Here is a 16,046-nt window from a genome sequence, read left to right on the forward strand (position 1 = left end):
GTCATCAGATCCTTACTTTCCTTTGTCTGTTTTGTTTCTGCCTTACTGCTCTTATCAGCTACTGTCAAAAGGCAGTCCTTTAGTATTGTTCACTGCTTTCTCTTAAAACAGCCCTAATATATCCCTTCAAAACTTAAAACTTACTATCCAACAATTTTAAATGCAATCTGCTGCTGTTTGGTTTTTTGGGGTTTTTTGTGTGTTTTTTTTTTTAAACATTACCCACCTTCTTTTCTCTTGTCTTTACTTCAGTTGTGAAGGATCTTTGCAGAGGGTTTGGCTTTCTCACATTTAATAACTTCCCAGCACCTGGCATTAGAGAGCCCTCAGTTAGGATCTATGGATGTAATTGTAATACTAATAAGTAAATAGTCTAAAGTAGCTGAAGGGCTGAAGTAAAATCTCTGTCAGTTTTAGAGCTGAGAGCTCTGAATCACATTCACATGATTGCTCTGTAGGTACCCGAATGCACTGTGGTAAAGGTTTTGTGTTTCTTTTCCCTCTTCAAGCCTCATTTGTAGCTACATCCTCTCATAGGATACAAGCAAATTCTGTGGACTTCATTGGGAATTATTTCTACTCTGTAAGTGGAGAGCAGAGCCCATGACTGGACTGAGGCCAGTGTTCTTTAAAAGTTCACATGCCTTCTATTTGCTCTCTAATTTAGACTCCTTCTGACCAAACAAAGGGAGGGGGAGAGGAATGAAAAATCATAGCATCTGTGTCAGTAAAAAATTCTAAGGGTTAACATAACATGATGTAAACCGTTTCATCTGTTCTTCCTACTTGCCCATTTAATCAGAAATGAGTAAGTAGAGCTTATATGCACTGAACTTGAAGAATGCTAATGGGATGCCTGCATCATGTTGTACCCAGAGTACTTATGCCAGAATAGGAGAGCCTTTAATTCTGTAATTCTCTGAGGCAAGAAAAGCTTTCTGAAGAATTACTTTAAATTTAAACTCTCATTCTAATGTTAGGCAGCCTGTTGGATCTCTGAGTTAAAAATTGCTTCAGCTTTAGTTACTAAAGCCAGATGTAGCATTGACCTTAAATGGTAAAAGCTCCCAAGAGTGAAAGAGAGGCTGGCCCGAGGGGAAAGAGAGGAATAACTGAAGTTTTAGGTAAGTAATCTCTGTAACCAGGAATAAACTCTTTTTCAGCCTGAAACAGAACGGAACCGTTTTTCCTCCTTAAAGGTACAGTACCTTGTTCTTGTGATACTGAGGAGCTGCTTCTTTACTACTTCTCCCCCACCCCTTCAAATTCTACCTCTTTGTCAGATTTTAGCTGCTTAAAAACTGGGTGTAGTCAATGCAACCTTGTTCTACTTGCAAACTATTTTGGACTATACAGGAATGAAAAAGGAAAAGCTGTGTTAATTTTCTGAGACTTGAATAATAAAGGTATGTAGTCGGTAATTCAAGGTAATCTGATTCCTAGATATTGTTATCTGTATTCTACTAACCAAGAGGGAGTCTTAGGAGCAATCTATGTTATAGAGAAACAGATAAATCACAGATTGCGCTTTTTCTTTTTAATTATGACTTCCCTTTCCTCTCCTCATGCTTTTAACAGTGCTGGAGTGGTTCATGTTGGTGGATTATCTACTTGTCTGGAACTTAGCTTTTAAAAAGGTATTTCCAGAGCCATTTCTTTATACAGTCTCTGAGTTTAGTCCTGTTAGATGTAAATTAATACCACAAAGTTGTATTTAATTGGAATGCTGTGAAGAGAAAAACAAATATCTTTAAAGTCTTAAAACATGTTTCCTTTAGTATAAAAAAATCTCATTATTTCCTTTTCCTGATAGCTTGGTTTTCAGTTTTATCTGTGCTATTTGGTAGCTATACTGCATTAAAGTGTATTTAATTTCCTTGATAAATTAAAACACATTTTTGTCTTACTAATATGTATATCAAGGTCTTCTTTTGCTTTAGACAGCAGAATGTAAACAACATGAAAGAATGAGGTCAGTGCAAGGAAGTGATAACTGAAATTGGGGACTTATGTTTCTGTTACTTACATTACTAGCAACTTGTGTTAGTGAGTTGATTTTTCAAATCTGCATAGCATGGCTTCACCTGGTGAAAAATTCTCTGCAATCAGTAGTGAATTTCCATCTCTGCAGAGTGATTAGAGCATAGTTTTTAGTTTCTGCCATACAGAGATTGGGTGAATTTAGAGTTCTGAGTGTGGACAGTGTTCTTGTGAGTGCTGACAGTTACTGCATTTATGTTTCATATGGTAGGTGTCGTCTACACTTTTGTGAAAGGTTTCTTCATCCAGCTTCAGGAGGCTGTGAGAAATGAATCTTATTTGTTAAAGCATTTCTGATCTTGTTGCAAAACTTGTAATAGTTTTATTTTTCTCTGGACTATCATTATTGAACAGCTTAGTACATTTAGGTTAAACTTCTAGCAGACCTTCATGTTTTACATCAACAGTAATACCCAAAATCAACAATTATACCACACTTGGAGCCTAATAATCTAATGATGCAACTCACAGAAATATAAGTTTATTAGAACAGTGGAAATTAAGAATCAGTCCTGTATATGAAATGCTGAATACTGAGGGTCCTCACTTATACAGTGTTCTTGTATTTTGGGCCTCCAAAGACCTTGTTCTGATTTGTTGATCTTGCATGTGTTACTTTACTTGTGAGGTTTTATGCAACCCTTCAGCTTCTGCAAGGGTGTACAAGTTTAGATGGATTTCTAGAAAGTGTTTAAGTTTCCATGACTTATTTTTAACAATGTCTAAAGGTTGGGATAACTAATCAGTGTCTAACTCTTCCAAATCTGAACCAAGTATATATTTCTAATACATGATATGGCATTTCAACAACTATTATTCTTGTGTCACACAATTCTTTTATTTTGTAACTTAGAATATGTAATGAATTTACCTATGTGTAAATTTATCTTCAGTAAAGATATTACGATGATAAAAGTAATTTAAATGTAAATTAAAATGTAAAATGTAATTTAATACATAAAGTACAATTTGATTATTTGTGTGCGGTGAACATTGTGTTAACATCAGCACTGATAAGTACCTAGGATTTTCATTGTATTTAACTTACTTTTAGAAATCCATCTGCTTCACATTCTTCTGGATTAAGTTCTAAATTGTCTGTGAAACCTGTATGCCTCCCCGCCTCCTATCTTTTTATATGTCAGGGACAGTTTTAATGACTACTGTTCTATTTATCTAGGGCCAAAACATTGGAAACTAAGAATTATCTAGCAACCAGATTCATAACTCCAATGTTTAGCCCCAGCTGCTTCCATTCTCTTTTCAATCAGTCTGTTTCCTGATAGCTTTTAAGAATAGTTTGGTGTCAAATAACTTTTTTAAAAATTATTTAGGACAGCGTACAGCAAGCTATAGGGAGTTGGACCTGGGAGAGACAGATATGAAAGCTTCTCCTTTCAAGGGTTGTATGTCTATGTTCCTCACATGGAGTTCTCCTTCCTCATCTATTTGCTGTTCTTAGACAAGTGTCTAAGTCCAGGAAAAAGAAGGATAAAATGGTTTGTGAGTGGAAGGGGAAAGAAAATCCTTGCTGTTCCAAGGTTTGTGGGCTATTTAAAGATCTGGGGGATTTGTGAGCAGATACATCTTTTTGTTGTCCTAACTTGCAGCCTTCCTGTAAACTAAGCAGAAGAATTTCCTTGTGATGTGCTTTCTGCCTGTGCTCCCTTTGAAAAGTGGGTCAAAGAGATGTTTTGGATCTCAGTATCACTGACAGAAAGGAAATCTGAGTGGGTGATGGATCTCTGTAAGCTTCTAAACCAATGACTCAAGACATGAATTACTGCTTATGTACAAGTGTAGAACTGTTGTGGAGAGCTAAGACTGTGACTTATGGTAGTGCTTTAAATAATAACTCACTTTCCCTCCCTGGAAAGTAGATCCCAAGGATTCTGAAGAGGAGAGAGGGATTTCTTAGTTAGAGTAAGTGGACTTGTAACCTCAGGTTTTGATGGAGAGCTTCAACTCTAATACCATCCCTGGATTTAATTCTCTAATCTAAGTAGGTAGATGTAATGGATTTTTTGCTTTATATTTCTTTTCCTTTAGGTTAATTTCAGTGTGTCTATCATTAATTTTACAATCTTAAAAAACAATCTGAGAATTAAATTTTACTTAGGAATTGCAAAACATATTAAATATCTAAAAGATTGAAACAAAACCAACAACAAAGATCACACACTCCCCTCCATTTCATAGCTGAAATCAAGAATGCCTTACCATGTGCTTTCACTTATCCTTAAAATGTGAGAAACACAAAATCTTTAGGTATCACAAGTAATCTGGAACCTGTAGTATTTTGGATATCTCTAGAGATCTGTGGATTTGGACAAGTAAGGCCTGTAGAGAATGGCCTTTCCTGTGCTGACAGGGATTGCTGGGAGAGGATGAGAGGAGCAGGGAGGGAAGCAAACCTGCCAGCTAACATATGTCAAGTGAGTATGTAAACCTGAAAGTCTTTTCCCCAACTGAAGCATATTCTGTTGTGTTTTGTTGTGATGCACATACATACTTTAGAGTCACTGCTGTCCCCTAATTTATGTGTGAATATGTCTGGTAAATGTCCAAAGAGAGCTGCAATCTCATGGCTATAAAATACAGCCCACTGGATTAGTTACTGGGATTTCTACGAAGAGCAAAGGAGTTGAAAAGTTGATCTAACAAACAGCAGTGGTGGGGAAAGCTTTTTATGTTGGAGCTGCACACTCTTTTCTTACCCACTGTCATGTTTTGCATCCCAAAAATTAATGTGTGATAGAAATTCTGGGCTGCTGGGGCAAGTACAATAATTGCTTTGGGGTAGAGACTTGCCTTCTGAGTAAAATTATTGCTGTTTACATAATTCTGCAGAATGTTTTGTTAGGCTGAAGTTATACATGGGGAATTTGGCTCTGAGTCTTTGCTTTTGAAATCGTCAGCAAAGTTTCCATTGACTTCAGTGTTGCCAGAAGAGGCACTTAGTGAACACCACAAAGGTAAAGACTCTCTCAGGGCAATCTCAGTAGGAGAAGGTCTATTTTCATCAATCTTATTTTGGACTTAATTTGTACTAAAAAATTACAAAAACAGTAAAATGATAGCTTTTTCTGAAATTTTGGACAAGAAAGATCCTCTATTTAACTTTTAAATGTTCTTCCAGTTTCTCCAATGTCTTTTAGAAGGTAGTAGAATATAGTAAGGTCTCACACATCAATTAATGTTTCCTGTTAAAACTTCCAAACTTGTGCTGTAACTGCTGAAGAGAAAAATTAAAAATTAAGTTGAAGGAGAGCTTGTGGAGAGGAAGGGAAATAATTTGACAGTGTATGAAAATTGCTTCCCAATTTCAGCCACTGAATTTCCTGTATTTTTCTTTATAAATTACAAATGAAAGGCACTGACCTCTGGGCTCATGAAAATAGAATAACATGACTGGGGCCTGGTTGCAGTGGAGGGTGGAGTTTGCCCCAGGAGGAGGTTCTAAATCAATCTGATGTTCTGCACATCACCTCAGACTGGAAAAGTCTTGGAAGCAGCCCTACATATTGTGCCATGTTCCCTTATGCCAGTGTAGTGGTGCCCATCCAGACTTCCCTGAGGGCTATTGCAGTTAAGAACTTATTCCTGTTTTCTGTAAGATAAAATTTTCAGCATTGCTGCAAAAGCTGGTTTTAGTAACAGCAATAGTCAGTGGGGCAGACTGTTGAAACCAAAGCAGATTTATGAGAATTTTGAAGTATCTTAGGAACCTGAAGCAAGGTTAGGAGGGCTTGAAAAGGACTCAATGCATTAAGTAAACATATCTTTAAGGGACAGGGAGAAAGAATGTGTGGGATATAGTGTAAAACTCAGTTTTTATCTTTGTGTTGAGCTTTTGGGATCTGTTTGAAATGTCTTCTGCATAAAACACAGCATTAAAATGTCCCTTCCAAACCTCATATATTATGTGCTAATGGAATATAGTCTCTGGAGTATTAACAACCTTGAACCCTTATAAGAAGCTCTTGATATTTCCTGTTGGATTCATTTTTTGTAGGACCTTGACATTTTCTGTTTAACAGATTGTTTTTCTTAGTAAAATGGCAGACATCAACCATCTCACTCCCTACAAAACTGATGTATAATTGTAATGGAAGGGTGAATAATACCTAAAGATCCCCAAAGAAATCTGTCCTGTTGCTGTTTGGTATTTCTCTGTCTAGTAATGTGTTCAGAAATTACATTAAATACTAAGTGGTGGATTTTACTGATCACATTAGAATGAGGCTAAAATTAAGGACCCAGAGGAAAAATACAGCACACAAGAAAAATAGCCTGGGCTATCTTGGGAAGACTGTGGCCAGGAGGTTGAGAGAGGTGATCCTGCCCCTCTACTCAGCCACACCTGCAGTGCTGTGTCTGGTTCTGGGCTTCTCTGGACAAGAGAGGCAAAGAGATACTGGAGAGGATCCAGCAGAGGCCTCAAAGGGAATGTGAGGGGTCTGGAACATCTCTCCAGTGAGGAGAGGCTGCAGGAACTGGGCCTGGTTAGCTGAGAGAAGGCTGAGAGGGATCTCATTAATGCTTATAAATATCTCAAAGGAGGGCTAAGAGCATAGTTCCTGACACTTTTCAGTGGTGCCCAGGGACAGGATGAGGAGCAATGGCCATAAACTAAAAGACAGGAAGTTCCATCTCAACACGAGGAACTACTTCTTTACGTTGAGGGTGTCAGGGCACTGGGACAGGATGTCCAGGGGGATGGTGGAGTCTCTGGGTACATTCAAAACCCACCTGAATGCTTTCCTGTGTCATTGCTCCAGGTGACTCTGCTTTGGCAGGGAGGTTGGACTGGATGATCTCCAGAGGTCCCTCCCAGCTCTAATTATTCTGTGATTCTTATTATGAAAATGATGAGTTGTATTTCCTTAAACCATCTAGCAAGTCAGACTCTTGTAAATTGCTGTTCCCATTTGGATTGTGTGGAGCTTTACCCATGTACATGGCCTATGAGTCTGTCTCAGTGGACTTTGATCACTCCAGAGAATCTGCCTCCACTTAATATGAGGACAGTTTCTCTTTTTCTGTTGCGTAACAGGTAAAGATCAGAACTGATGGATATTTTTCCCTTCAGAGCAGGACTTGGTAAATTTCTTGTACAGCTTTTTACAAAATGAACACAAATCCACCAGGTTTTCCACCTAATGTTATTCTTAGGTAGTAGTTGCTGATATGTTTTCTTAGAACAATGTCTCTTAAACTCATGACAGAAACCTCACAAGTCACAATGTATCTTACACTCATCTGTCAGCTTATATGATTCAGAAGTTGTGAAGCTGGGAGGTTTTTTCTTCCTTTTGAAGGTAGGTACTGCACAATCATCCTGTGTACTTATCTTCTGAGCATCTGCTTGGAAAATAAAACAACGTGCCTTTTTGACATCCAAGAAAGTGCTATAAAAAGTCTGTTGCTATGTTTAAATGCCTACACTCAGTTGCTATAGCAATAAAAATATCAAAAATGATGTACAAATTGCCACAGTGCATTACCAGCCCTTTCCTGGACAGGGAGATTGTGGGACTGAGATTGTGACTGGGGTGCTCAGTGTATTGGAGAGCAGGATTGCCCCATAGTTCCAGGTGCCCTATGGTGTCATCTGAGAGCAAAATGTGTCCCATGACAAATGTATCCCAAAATGTGTGAATCCCAAACTGGCTGGGTCAAATGGGACAGCTGGGTTCCTACTGAATTCAGTTGCTTCTTCATTACTTGTATGTTGAATATTTGGACCAAGTTCCCATTTCTCTGCAGGATAAGCTGCTGAAAATGTTGACCTCTCTCTAAATTCTTTCAGTCCCATGAGAGCAAGTGTGAAAATCAGCTTACAGACTGCATCAGCCCATGTAGATTTTTCTCCCTGTAACGTCCCAGTGGTGAAATGTCCTTGTTTCTTAGGCAGTTATGGGCACCCTGCTATGCAAAAGAAAAGAAATTAAATAGTAGCTAATGGAATCTTTAGCATCTCTCTGGGGCTCAAAGCCTTGAACATTCAGTTGCTTCTTGAAGAGAGCAGGAAATTCAACTTCCTTCATAAAACACAGCAAGCAGAGGAAGGCATGTTATTTTGGCAACTGTAAGTTTGGTTATGGAATTGAATTGTTTCCTCAGACATTTCTATGCCTCGTTCTCTTGTCTCCTGAGGAATGTTAGAGGAAAGCCTTGGAGAAATGGAAACCATGTTTGAAAGCAAGATAACTGGTTCTCTTCATTCCAATTAACTTGAAGAATCCTCAAGGTTCAAATGAGATTGGCTCAAACTGGAGAACAGTGTGCAGGTTAATTTGCATATGGTAATTCACAACAGTCAGGTAATTATTTCAAGTATTTTCTTTAACATACTCTTAGAAGTCCAGTTGAGAGGTCTGATATCAAGAGTGTATCAGTGGTAGAAATACATACGTTAAATTTTGGGTTCAGTTGTTATTGTTTAATGCTCTTTTTTCAAGAGTGTTATAAACATGTTTATGAAGTGATTCTTAGAGGCAATGATGATACTCCGTACTTTGAAGGCCCACTTAAATTCTACAGTACCTCTAAGTACATTTTGGGCTTTTTCATTTTTCTAAAAAAGACTGGATAAACTCCTGCCATGTACATGGATCACAGTTTTTCTCAAAATAAGGGCTGCGGTGTTGCATAGATAGTTGCACCCCTCTCATTTCTTCTAGCTTGTGTTTGCAATGTCACTACAGTATTTTTCTATAATGACTCTTGAGCATTTTGGGATTTAATTGTAATGTTTCAGTTTTGGTTTTAAGTGTTGAAAAATGTGACAATTTGCAGCTTTACAGCTGCACAAACTCCAGTGAGTGTGGAAGCATGTCAACCTCTGTGGGGATTCTTTGTTTACTTTCCAGCTGTTCCACATGGAGTACTGGACAATAACCTGGGTTTATCCTTAAATGAGAAGGTCAACAGCACTGATTGTGGGTTTGGTTTGTTGATAGCTGCTTGGTTTTGAGTTTTTTTTACAAATCTAATAGGGGAGTCCAAATGTTAGATCCATAAATATTTATTGATACTTGTTTATTAAAGTCCTGTGTAATTAAAATTCCGAAGGTTATCCTGTTATGTCAAGCTTGGGAGGAGCTTCTGTGGCTGCACACTGTTGTGTGCCTGTAAAACCAGCACATCTGTACTGCATTTACAGTATTGGAACTGTTACTGTTGAGAATATGTGGTCATGTGTATAACCTAATTGGGGAAGGGGAGAGGACAACAGAGATGTGTGGAACTTAAAAACTATAGCCTTTATTTTTCATGACACTGTCAAATACTTGAAAACAAGAGACCTGATTTCTCTTAGATTTGTGTTTATAGCACCCTTACCATAGTTATGACATCAGTTTATTCTGTATTTCTAAGGTATTCTATATAGTCTCTGTTTCAGATACTGTACATCTGAACTTGCATCTGCCATGGGAATACAAACTCCTAATATCTGTTAATTCCTGCATCAGCTTAGCTTCAAACTCATCACCAGCTTATGGCAGTGCAGGAGGAAGAGGGAGACCTGAACACAACATTAGCTGCATAAGCTTTTTTCTAGAGAAAAAGTATTACATGGCTCGTTTTAGAAGCACATTTCTCTTTATATGTTGTCCACTAACCTTCTTTAAGTGTTAGCTATGCATTTATTCTTTCCAAAATCTATTTTTGGTATTGTTTTCCTTGGAGTAAAAATTATGCTTTTATTTTGGTGGTCAGCCAACTAACTTTCCTCCTTCTTCCCTGCCCTCCCTTCATTCCCTCCCAGTACCCTTTGAACTTGTCCGAGTTGTTGAATTTGGCAGGAGAGGATTGCAGAAGTATTAAACTCCTATAAGTGAAAATCAGTGGTGTGCTAAGAGAGGAGAGACCCAGCTTAGTTCTGCTATGAGGAAAGGCTCCACTGTGAGCTGAAATTATCAGTGATTCTGTTTGATCTGCCAGCTGGCATGTGTGAAGCTTAAAACCAGGCACAGCAAATGCTGTCTCTTGGCTCTCCAGACTGGTAGGAGACAAGGAGACATGTAAGCTTGCTGTGAGGGAGATAAGACACAAAATCATCAAAATAAAATACCCGAAGAACAGGTTTTGATAGCTCAGCTGCTTAGAAACAACCCATTTTTTAATGTAGGGAGACATAGGTTACTAAATTGTCTGTTTGTGCACTGCTATCTTTATTTTGGAAAAAATTCATAAATGTCTGTGAAACAGAGAGTGAAAGCTGCAGGCTGATAACTCCTGTGATTTCACACCAAGTTCTAATAGTTGGTGGCAGTCCATATGTTTGTCTGCTTTCCAAAGTGGTGCAGAGCACTGTTAGTTTGTAACAGACACCCTCATCTATTTTGCAGATTTTTCCATCGAGGCCTAAAAGGAAAAGGTCTGAGGTTTCTGTAGGCTTTGGGAACAGGCTATAGACTCTGCTCAGCCTGCTCTTTAGGCATGTCACTCAGGTTCATGGGAATGTTGTTAGTGGACAGGTTCTTCCCATGGCAAGTAAATGTCAACCATCCGGGTAGAGGCAGCCATTCTAATTAGGCTTTCCTTATGCAACAGATGTTTTGAAGCTCAGCCAGGGAGAATAAAGTAATACCCAGAGACAGCAGCCCTTATCTGCTTTCTGGTCATTTAAAGAAGGCAGTTGGGGCTCAGGAATCTGTTCCCTGAAAACTTCCTTACATTTGAAGTGGTTTTTCCACCAATTATGTCCTTTTGTGCATGTTCAAGGTCACGAGGCAAGCTCTAAGGCTGATGGAACTCCCAGAGTTCCATCATAAATGTTGCTCACTTGGACTCACTACTTTAGGTGCCCTTTAAATCACTTGTCATAGGTTTAGGGGGTCTATTTAGTTTTTTAAGATATAGAAAAATACCGGTCTCTTTCTCTAAAGACTATTCAGAGTATGAAGATATTTGGTTTATGGATAAGGAGTGGTTTTGTTCTTCTCATTTTTTTAAAATAACATTGGGAAAACCAGCAACACTAAATGAATGCTCTCAACATGAGATATAGGGATCCTGTTAAAGAACTCCCCTTCTGTCTTCCTTCAGCTCACTTCAGAAGTTTGTGGAGATCCTTTTTGTTGAAGTAAACTTCAGTGAACAATGGCAGAATGAGATGTCATTTGCTCTTAAGCAAACTGACTGCACACTTTGTTTCTGTTCCTCACTGGTTTGTTAGTCTGTGATTATTTGAAAGAAATTAACCTGTGGTAGCATCCTGTTTTCTTTCTTTGCCTGATCATCTGCTTGGAAGGAGTTCTTCATTTGGCTTGACCAAACTAAAAATCCCACCCTTTTCTACCTAGTATTGAATTTGTTTCTCTATATTTAAAACAGGAAGCTCCTGCTTACAGCTTTCCAGCTATCAGCCTGTTGAATATTCATTATCCTTTTTTCACCTGTGCTGCAAGGCATTATGCTGACCATGAGAATTCCAGACCTTTAATTCCTCTGATAGGTAATAAGCTTTCTGCTTGCATTTTAAATTTTACTTCTGTAGTTTGAAACAGTGGGGCTAATTTCTTGATTGCGGGTCTCATCCAGTGCAGTGAGTAAGGAGCCCTGTACACATGAGAGTTGCACAGGTCAGTTGTTATTCTGACAACTTTCAACATATTTCAGTTTTTTTTTTCTTGTTTAACATATACTTTACCCACTTGCTGTTTTTAAAAATGAAATGCTGCTTTATGAACAATTTCAATTAAACCGGTCAGTAAAAATTAAGGCTGGGGTCATAGATGAGAAGATATGAAACCCTAAAGAATGTTCCTAGAATATAAAAATCATTGTTGGATTGCCTAAATAATATCCAAAAAGATATACTTTTATTTATATATCAAGCATTATTCCACTGAAGTGAATGCTCCACCTGTTGATAAAACTCAGGATATAAGTGTGCTTTCCTGGTGCCTGGAAGTGCAAAGGGCTTCGGGTATGTGACAAAAGAGATTTAGTTCAGCAGTGCAAGAAATAAGACAACTACTTTTAGGTAACACAAAGAGTTTTACTACAGTGAATTTAATCACTGGGACATAGCCTGAAGCAGTATTTATTCCACAGTGCCAACATCTGAGAACAATTCAGGTGAAGAAGAAAGACTAATGACCACTTTCACTTCATTGGAGTGATCATTTCTTCTTCACAGTAGTAAATCTTTGCTCTGTTGGCAAGTGCTGAGATATTACATTCACAGTATTTTGAATGCTCTGAGGTTCTTAAAATGAAAAAAAAAAAAAAAAATCAGCTTTCCCAAAATATTTGTAGGACATAGTGAAAAATGTGTTGTTATACAGTGAAGACCCAAATCCCTTGAAGAGGTCAGGACTCAACTGTTGTATCCCAGACTTTCTTAAGCACAGTTCCATTATTTTCTGCTGTGTTTGTGCTATGGAATAATGATTTAAGTGGGTGAAATTTAATGTTCTAGTCAGCTAATAAGATTAAATAATGTACCACTGCAAAGAATATTCAGCATGTTTTCAATATTCTGACCTTCCTCAGGAATATTAACCCATCTGAGTAAGGGCTGCAGCTGGGCAGCTTTGTGAGAGTAAGTGAACAAGTAACTGCTGCCTGTCTTTGCAGAGCAACCTGACTAGAAATCTTGTGTGATTTATAAATGCCTGACTTTTGGGTTGCTGTAGTTGAAGAAATAAAAATGAAGATGGAGTATGAACCTAATGAGTGAACTAAATAAAATTCCATTACTCCACCTTGCTTAAAAAATGAAGAAAATTAAACTTTTAATGCCAAAAGCACTGATATAGTGTAATTGGTAACTCCATAGTTGAATATTTAATGAAGCTCTGCAGTCTGTTCATTGAAGGAACTGATTGTAATTCAAACAGTCTGTGATTCAAATTTGCTTTTTGCTTCACCTCACTTCAAAGTACACTTAACACATTTAGAATTGAAGTGGATTTTTTCTGAGTGTGATAGAAAAGTGTGGTGCCATTCACACAGGTTGGCAAATTGTTATGGTAAGTACTGTAGTTGCCCTGTTTTTTAATCTTTGAAATTCCATTGTTTCTTCAAAAAATTGTTTCTGATTTAACTTGATAATGAGAATTTTAGAAAAAAAAATCATAGCTGGCTCTGACTTTAAATTTAATATCTCCTTTAACAAAATTACATAAATGGCATGTTCAGTTAGTAACTTTATCCTCTTTGTTCTGTAAAAATATACTTTTTTGTTTTCAACAACCTTAAAAGCGCAACACTTGGAGGGAGCACTTAAAGACAACCTACAAATTCATTTTCTAAGTGCCATGGAAATTCAAATAAACATTAGTCTAACTAAGAAACACAACAACAAAAAAGTTTGTGTTGGAAAAAATATTTACATGCCTTAGAAACCTGTTTAACACAATTTTATATCCTGTTATTTGCAGAGATCAAACCGTATCATTGGTATTTATATTTAGATAGATTTGAATTATTTTTTTTGCATAGGCATAGACATTATACATTTTGTTTGTTAAGCTAGCTTGGCAATTGTTACCTGTTTCTAGTCAGTTGTTGGATATAAAGAAGAAATGAAGGGAAGATGTGAAAAAAGATGAGTGGAACACATTAAATATTTCTAGAAAACCTTATAAACTTTAGTTCTCAGTTCTGGCTTTCTATTTCTGTCTTATTTCTTTTGATCTGTGAAGAAAAATATTGGGAAGATGATTTCCTAATTACTACAGCCTAGAATTTGGATACAACATTAATAAAGGGATTTAAGATTTTAGTTCTTAAGAATATAAATTCTTAGCCAATATAATTAAGAATTAAGAGAAGGAGAGAAACTCTCTCTTTAGCTTACTATTCTTTCTACTGCCCCAAGAAAATTTTATGGAAGATAATCTGAAGTAAGTCACTTCAGGAAAGACTATTGTACAAAAATGATTATTTTTGACCTAACAAAGCTTATCTTGCTGGGCTTCTCTGTAGTCATCTGAGAAGCAAAATGTTCCTGCAGAATGCAATTCAGAGAGCCTAAATTAAATTCCTGATTTTAGGACAGGAAGTTAAGTTGATTCAAAAACAAGAAAAAAAACCAACAAACCAACCCAAACCAAGCTAACAGAAAAATTCAGGAGACAAATAGCCTTAGGCTAAAGTGAGTCCTCATGGTGGTTCCCTTTATACATATTCTCATGCCTGTCAGTATGTTGAAGGCAAGTGATATTAATAATGCAGTAGTGAAGATGATGAACAGAATGAAATGGGTCTAGGCTCTTCTCTTGATCCTTCCCCACAAGGAACATCAACTTTGCTGTTATTGGTTTTGGTAGGAACACTTGAAAGAGATCTTAGATCAGCATTTAGCAACTGTATCCAGCCATATCCCCCCTGATGAATCTTTGAATGGAAACAGCAATTTCAGCTGACAAGTAAAAGCAGATATCTGCATTGTCTGTGAGACAATTGCTTCCTCAGCTTATCAAGTTTTCATTTTTTAATATCAACTCTAATAACTATAATAGGAGTAATGCAAAGGTAGTGTTCAGTTTTACTGAATTGATAAAGAGACACAAGCAAACTAGATAAAGTTTCATAAGGTTTAGCAAATCACAATACTGAAGGCAAAACTGAGCTTGAGAGCTTCAAGGGGAAAGAGGGATGCTGAGGTGAGAATTTGGGTGTTGGAAGAACTGTTTATGTTCCTTTACTTACCTCTACTCCCAGGATTTGATATTAGGGAGCTTTCTCTGCTTAGTCCTGTCCTGCAAGCCTTACAAAGGCAGGACAAGGTGTGACCTGCCAAGTTGAAGGCATAATTGTGTTGCAGCAAAAGAGCACAGGGAAAAGATTCAGGTTTAGAGGCACACAAAATGTACAGTTTGTCTCTTCAAAGTAGAGAGTGGAAGCTTTGATTGTGCTTTGTGGAAAAAAGTAGGTTTCTCACAAAATTTTCTAGACAAGAATTAAATGTAGTCTGTTTTGATCTTGTGCATCTATGATGGAGTATCTAGCCATAGTGAATGAAAACTTGGAATGATATATATTATCTCTTTGTTAAAGCAACCTTATTGTGGAATTTGTTACGGATTGAGTTTTCTGGTGCACAAGGGAAATAATACTTAGAGTGTGAAATAACTTTTAGTAACATCATGTGGCCTTTTTCAAGTTTTTAATATCTCAGGGGGGAAGCCAACCACTGTATCGTAGACAAATCCTATATTTTTGTATTAAAACCTGATGTTTATACTGGCTGAACTAGTAAGAAATATTAGAGGAAGAGAAGAGGTATTTTAAGCCTCTATCCCAGAAAATGGATTTATTCCTACTGCTGTATATTCTGTAAGAGAAAACCAGTGGGAAGTGCAAGAGCATCTTAAGACATCTCCCCAGTTTGTACCATTGATTTGAGCTGAGATTATTCTCATGTTTTTTCTGACTCAGACACGTGTGAGGCTTTGGACCAGGAGTGTAGGCAGCATTGTACAGCTGAATATATGTGACAGGGAGAGGTGTCATCTCAAAATAAGCCATTTTTGCAGTGAGAACAATCATTCACTGGTACAACCAACCCAGAGGTGTGGTAGTGTCCCCATTGCTGGAGGTTTTCAAAAGGCAGAGAGGATGCTCAATAATCTCATCCAGGCTCCTTTTCCCACAATGGATTGGGCAGGTTAATCTTTCAAGGTCCCTTCCAACCTGGGCTGTTCTGGGATTCAGTGATAATAAGTAGAAAAAAGATGGACAACAGCAATAATGCTTTGTAATTGAGAGCTGTGTACCAGTCTCAGCTTCTGATTTTCTGGTAGTTTCTGTATTGATTTGCACCTATGTCTTCTATTGAAAGGCACTGAAGACAAATGGGATTTTCTTCACAGAGTCATAAAATGGGGGATGTCCTTTAGTGTGTGTGTGTAAGCAAATGTGCCTGTGTGTGTAAGAGTGCAAATTTTGGGAAGTGCTGGTTTACTGTCATTTCTCCTGTGAAATTCATTTCTTTCTCTATGGTACATCTTAAAAAACTGAAAACACTTTCAGTGACCTGCCAC

The 16,046-nt window shown here is 37.5% G+C and overlaps 1 protein-coding gene across 4 annotated transcripts in view; it reads left to right on the plus strand.

Annotated features, from left to right (window-relative positions):
* Positions 1-716: 716 nt before the first annotated feature.
* IRAG1 (inositol 1,4,5-triphosphate receptor associated 1) overlaps positions 717-16,046 on the plus strand; it is a 61,219-nt gene continuing 45,889 nt past the window's right edge. For 2 of the 4 annotated variants that reach the window (XM_063158466.1, XM_063158470.1), the window contains exon 1: positions 1,114-1,199. The gene's annotated coding sequence lies outside the window, so the exon portion shown is untranslated. Of the gene's footprint in view, positions 1,200-1,277; positions 1,407-16,046 lie in introns of those variants that run through there. The other 2 variants (XM_063158468.1, XM_063158469.1) reach the window with 2 other exon arrangements.

This window comes from Melospiza melodia, chromosome 6 (assembly GCF_035770615.1).
Source record: "Melospiza melodia melodia isolate bMelMel2 chromosome 6, bMelMel2.pri, whole genome shotgun sequence".
NCBI lineage: Eukaryota > Metazoa > Chordata > Aves > Passeriformes > Passerellidae > Melospiza > Melospiza melodia.